Source organism: Bison bison, unplaced genomic scaffold, assembly GCF_000754665.1.
Source record: "Bison bison bison isolate TAMUID 2011002044 unplaced genomic scaffold, Bison_UMD1.0 scf7180017864371, whole genome shotgun sequence".
Taxonomy (NCBI): domain Eukaryota; kingdom Metazoa; phylum Chordata; class Mammalia; order Artiodactyla; family Bovidae; genus Bison; species Bison bison.
Window position 1 is genome coordinate 1519213 of NW_011494943.1, and position 6850 is coordinate 1526062.

Sequence of the window (6850 nt, forward strand, 5' to 3'; positions counted from 1 at the left end):
CATGAAGTTACATGAAGACAAGCAGAGAAGCCTCTCTAAGAGTCGATCGTTCTTTTGTCAGCTGACTTCACGGCCACTTTAGATTTGGGCTGGACTTCCCTCCCGTCAAACGTGGGAGAAGGGAGAGAGCAAACTCCTAAGATGCCAACACTGTCGACCTCGGGAGAAGAGCAGTGTGCGTGCTCTCTTTTCTGTTCTCCGTGGAAAATCCCAGTTCTTGTCAGCTTTGCGAGAATTCACTCGCCGGTTTCATTTGACGCCAGAATGAGTCCACTGAAACTTGATCTTGAGAAAGAGACCATCGCAGCCACCAGGCTCCGCAGACAGGAAAGCGCGTGGTGTCCAGGCCATCCCTGTGTTTCTGTAGCGGGTTGTAGTTCTGGGGGACAAGGCTATGAGTCAGTGTCAGGGTGAGGGTCTTCTCGGGTGGTCCAGCAGGGACGATGCCACACTGCCAACGCGGGGGGCGCGGGTTCCGTCTGCTCAGGTAACTAGAGCCCACGTGCCACCATGAAGACCCTGCACACCACAACTAAGACCTGGCACAGGCAAATGTATATATTTTTGAAAAAGGGGACATTCCAAACCCAGGGTGGCTGCCCGGCTTTACGGCACTAATAACCCTCAGTGTGACACAGGTGCCCTAGACAGCGCCCCTTTCTTCATTTATCCACATTTTATTCTTGGCTGTGCTGGGTCTTTGCTGCTGCGCAGGCTTCTCTCTAGTTGCGGTGAGTGAGGACCACTCTCTGGCTCTGGAGCGCAGGCTCAAAGATAAGCCTGTGGTGGTGCACTGGCTTAGTGCCTCCACGACGGACGAGATCTTCCCAGATCAGAGATCAAGCCCGTGTCTCCTGCTTGGGCAGGCAAGTTCTCTACCTCTGAGCCACCAGGGAAGCCCCAGGCACAGCCCTTTCTAAAGCACGGGAAACAAAACTTTGTTCAAACCTCCGCCCAACATTCAAGGCATCAACCTCCCCCTCAAGCCAGCCTGCCCCTCCTGCTTCCTTCATTCCAGCTGAACCACGCGTCCTTTACCGCAACACCTCTCCTCTGGTTCTCTCTGCCACGGGCAAAATCCTGCTAAGGGCTTCCCTAGTGGCTCAGCGGTTAAGAATTCGCCAGGCCTTGCAGGAGACGTGGGTTCCACCCCTAGGTCGAATTTATGCTCTGGAACTGTGATGCTGGAGAAGACTCTTGAGAGTCCCTTGGGCTGCAAGGAGAGCCAACCAGTCCATCCTAAAGGAAATCCACCCTGAATATTCATTGGAAGGACTGCTGCTGAAGCTAAAGCTCCAATACTTTGGCCACCTGATGCAAAGAACTGACTCACTAGAAAAGCCCCTGATGCTGGGGAAGATTGAGGGCAGGAAGAAAAGGGGGACAACAGAGGATGAGGTGGTTGGACGGCATCACCGACTCAATGGACAAGAATTTGAGCAACCTCTGGGACACAGTCAGTGAAAGACAGAGGAGCCTGGCGTGCTGCAGTCCATGGTGTCACAAAGAGTTGGACATGACTTAGCGACTGAACAACGACAAATCTCACCCACCCTTGAGGCTGCGAGAGAGGGAGACGGCAGGATGGCTTCCACCCCAGGCTGCAGCTGTCTCTCAGGGCAGTTCCTGTGGAGCCGCTGACGTCCACACTGAGAGAACCCAACGTTAGTACATGCATGCTTTCGCTGTGCGCCCGTCTGACGTGTCTGACTCCCCAAGAGGCACAACACGGGGTCCCCTTAGAAGACTTGCTGTCCCGTCGGGACGGAGACTGAGGGGAGCCAGCCTGAGGGGTGAAGAGAGCTCAGCCCGCCCTTGGGGACAAGCGGCCTGCGGGTACACAGCCACCAACTCAGAGTGGCCTGGTTAGACTGATTATTGGGGAAACAAGGAGCTGGAGCTCCAGGGCTCCCATGTTCTTTACTACTTTCAGATTCTTGAAAGCCTTCTAGAATATTACAACCTGCAACAAAAATAGTTCATAGTGTAATACAGGATTATAGTCTATAATACAAAATTCCTATGATAAGGTCTTCAAGTTTTCCTGAAAAAAAAAAAAAAGGATTTTATGGGGAAAATTATAACTACATGTCTCTGAAGACTCTAAGGGTAACCCAACAGATTTTTGGAAAATTTACCCCTCCCCGCCCCTGCCACCAGCGTGCTGGTGTTTTTTCCTGCCCTCTTTCCTCGTGGAGAATGTCCTTGTAATAAGCCATAGATGTTCCAGTGTGTTGTCTTTCTGAGGTGTTGAAAGTTAGGTTCTGATGTCCTCAAAAACTCACTGGAGCTTTCAGATATATGAAAGTCAGATTCATTCATTTTCTGGTCATTATCTCAGTTCAACCTGCAATAACAAGTCCTCTAGCAGGAACTGAAGTTCGTGCAGCCACTGTGGAAGGCAGGATGGGGGTTCCTCATAAAACTGAAAATGATTCAGCCAGCCTGCTCCTGGGCCTATATCTGGAGAAAACTATGATTCAAAAAGATACATGTATCCCAATATTCATAACAGCACTACTTACCATCGCCAGGACACGGAAACAACCAAAAGATGCATCGACAGAGGAAAGGATAAGAAGTCTGGCACGTAGACACAGTGGAGTATTACTCCGCCATAAAAGAGAACGAAACGATGCCATTTGCGGCAACATGGGTGGAGCTAGAGATTATCATAATAAGTGAACTAAGTCAAGGACAAGTATCACGATATCACTTATATGTGGAATCTAGAATATTACACAGATGACCCCACCTAGGAAATGAACAGACTCACAGACATAGAGACCAGACTTGTGGTGGCCAAGGGGGAGGGGCTGGGGGGCCTGGGGAAGTGATGGAACGGGATATTAGGGTTAGCAGATGTAAGCTTCTGTATTTATCAACACAATGGATAGTCTACAAGGTCCTAGTGTATAGCATAGGAAAGTATATTCAATATCCTATGTTAAACCATAGTGGAAAAGAATATTTTTAATATTTTTGCATGCATGCTAAGTCCTTTCAGTCATATCTGACTCTTTGTAACCCCACGGACTGTAGCCCACCAGGCTCCTCTGTCCATGGGATTTCCCAGGCGAGAATACTGGAGTGGATTGCCATTTCCTCCTCCAGGGGATCTTCCCAACCCAGGGATTGAACCCAGGTCTCCAGCATTGCAGGCAGATTGTTTACCACTGAGCCACCAGGGAAGCCTGTGATAAGAATCCAGGAGCTCCTGAGAATCTTCTGTTTAACACCTCTTTGTAAAACTTTGTTTATTGTTGTTCAGTCACTAAGTCGTGTCCAGCTCTTTGCAGTCCCATGGACTGCAGTCCTGTAGGCTCTCTTGTCCTTCATTATCTCCTGGAGTTTGCTCAAACTCTTGTCCATCGAGTCAGTGATGCCATCCAACCATCTCATCCTCTGTCGCCCCCTTCTCCTCCTGCCCTCAAACTTTCCCAGGATCAGGGTCTTTTCCAGTAATTTGGCTTTTCACATCAGGTGGCCAAAGTACTGGAGCTTCAACATCAGTCCTTCCAGTGAATATTATATTCTCCATAGAAGACCAAAAACTTTTGGTTTAAAAAACATCACCCCAATTTTACTACTCTACACAACCACTAAAAATAAATTTAGTATTTGTCTAGTCCATTTTCTGTATATATGATTCATAACATGTCATTAGCTTAAGTCCCAGTGATAATTAAATAGCCGTATATTTCACTCTGTGCCTGCCTGTATCTTTCTACTTTGACTTCTTGCCAAAGCTAGTGGGGCGAACTGTTCTTACAGTAGCAACTATAGGACTTCCCTAGTGGCCAGTGGTTAGGAATCCTCCTGCGAATGCGGGGAACTCGGGCTCTCTCTCTGGTCCGGGAAGATCCCATATGTCTCGGAGCAGCTAAGCCCGTGCACCACAGTGACTGACCCGGCACTCTGGAGCCCGGGAACCACAGCTGTCGAGCCCACATGCCGCGGCTCCTGAAGCCTGGCCGCCTGGGGCCTGCGCTGCACACGGAGAGGCCGCCGCCGTGAGAGGCCTGTGCACACACCCAGAGAGCAGCTCCGAGAGCCCGTGTGCAGCAGTGAGGCCCAGAGCAGACGAAACAACTTAAATAAGTAATACAATTATTTAAAAAATAGCAACAACGATGATTAAATTTGTGTTCACATGCCTGCTTTGTGTTCAACTTTCTGCAAATCAGATGACTTCTGAGTCCGGGCATTTGCTTCTGAAACCATCCTATGTTCTCATAAATCCACCATTTCTGTGGTCTTTCAGGTTTCCTGAGCGCTCAACCTCAGATTCTTTGTGGTACCGTTGAGCAGAACTCTTTAGAACTGACCCTGCATTCCATGGTATCGCTGGTATTGTGAGAAACATTCTCGCTTTCCGTACGCTACCTCTAGATCTGATAGTAAATAATTTTTCACCCATTTAACAATGAAAAATAATGACTTTTTAAATTTACTTATAATTGCAGGGTAATTGCTTTACTGAATTCTGTTGTTTTCTGCCAGTGTCAACAGGAATCAGCCATAGGCATACATGTATTTATACCTGTGCGTATACATTTTATCCCAGCGTCGTAAAATTAAATCTCAGCATCGTTTCATCGCTCTTCTATTGGTCTGGGGGCTTGTGGTGGTGGGCTTCATGTGTCCAGCATCGTTTCATCGCTCTTCTATTGGTCTGGGGGCTTGTGGTGGTGGGCTTCATGTGTCCAGCAGCACAGGTTTGTGTCCAAGGAGGTCCTCATGGTTGTTTACAGAAACCAGCTCTAAACTGAGAGGAGAGCTCAGAAGGGTGCTTAGTTACCAAACTTAGGTTTTTATTCACTGGCGACCTGATACTTGTCTTTGGCACAGTAACCAAGATCTTTGTAGCAATGCCCAAATAAGAATTTGAGCTCTCAATAAGCACATGAAAAGATGCTCAAAATCACTTAACCGCCAGGGAAATGCAAATCAAAACCACAAATGAGAAGCACTTCACACTTACTAGGATGGCTAGAATTTTTAAAAAAGGACCTTAACAAGTGTTGGTGAGATGGAGGGGAATCAGAACCTTCATTCACTGCTGGTGAGATTGTTTGCCTTTAGAATACAGTCAGGGCCTCAAAATGTTAAACACAGAGTCATCATAGTTGCTCAGTCGTGTCCAACTCTGCGACCCTATGGACTGTGGCCCGCCAGGGTCCTCTTCCATGGGATTTCCCAGGCAAGAAAACTGAAGTGTGTTGCCATATCCTCTTGTAGGGATCTTCCCTACCGAGGGATTGAACTCATATATTTCTTGCATATCCTGCATTGGCGGGTGGATTCTTTACCAGTGAGCCACCTGGGAAGACAGAGTTATCATATCACCCAGCAATTCCCTCCCTAGGTATTTACCCCAAAGAAGTGTGAACACATCCATACAAAAGTGTGCACATGAACAGTCAGAGCGGCTTTGTTTATATTAGAGAAAAAATGAGAACCCCAACGTCCAACCACTGACATGTGGATAAAATGGGAAATATCCATACAATAGAATATTATTCAGTAAAATGAATAAAGTATTGACATGCATTACAACATTGATGAACCTTGAAAACACGATGTTAAGAAGCTGGATGTATCTTTATAATCACATTATATGATTTCATAAATATGAAATATCCCAAACAGGCAAATCTATAGATACAGAACACATGTTAGTGGTGGCCTGGGGCTGTGGGGATGGGAGATGGGGTGTCAGTCTCTTTGGGGTCTGATGGTCTTGTTCTCAAATTAGAGTTTCCTATCAGTCCAGTGGTTAGGACTCTACTCTTTCACTGCTATGCACCCAGGGCGCAATCCCTGGTCAGGGAACTAAGATCCCACATGGCCAAAAAAAAAAATTTTAAGTCTTAGTTCAGCTATACATCATTTAAAAAACAGATTAAAAAGTAATAAAATAGATTAACGCATGGCACAGAGAAAAAAATCAGGTCTAGATCATAGATACGGTTGCCTGTGAATTGACTAAAAACTGTTGAATTGTGTCTTTAAATCTGTGAATTTTATAGTACGTTAATTATATACACGGTAAGACTGTTTTTGCAGGAAAGAATCTGACCATTCAGTCACACACACAAAGACTGAAAATAGACACCAAAATGTTTTTTTTGGAGGGATGGTAATCACAAGACACCTTGTCTCCTCCACACTTTCTAACTTTTCTATAGAGACAAGCAGGACGAAGACATTCTAGGCGGAGGGTACAGCAGGCGCACAGGCCCTGAGGCCTGGGCTCACCCGGGAGGAGGGGGCGGGCTGTGCGGGTGAGAACGCAGCAGCAAGACCTCTCTCCCAGAGACAGAGGGAGACACAGAACAAAGGGCAGAATCGGAAGCTTTCAGGTGGGGCAATGAACTTTCTATCCAAGAACCATGGCCCAGTTCATCCGTAACTTTGCAGAGAAGGCCCCAGTGCTGGTTAAGTCTGCAGCTACTTACTCAAAGCCTCAGTCGGCTGCATTTGGGGACAAAATGCTGAAAAAGATGATCCATACTGCTCAATAGAAACAGTGACAGACTTTATCTTTTGGGGCTCCAAAATTACTGCAGAGGGTGACTGCAGCCATGAAATTAAAAGACGCTTGTTCCTTGGAAGAAAAGTTATGACCAACCTGGACAGCATACTAAAAAGCAGAGACATTACTTTGCCAACAAAGGTCCGTCTAGTCAAGGCTATGGTTTTTCCAGTAGTCATGTATGGATGTGAGAGTTGGACTAAAAGAAAGCTGAGAGCCGAAGAATTGATGCTTTTCAACTGCGGTGTTGGAGAAGACTCCTCAGAGTCCCTTGGACAGCAAGGAGACCCAACCAGTCCATCCTAAAGGAAA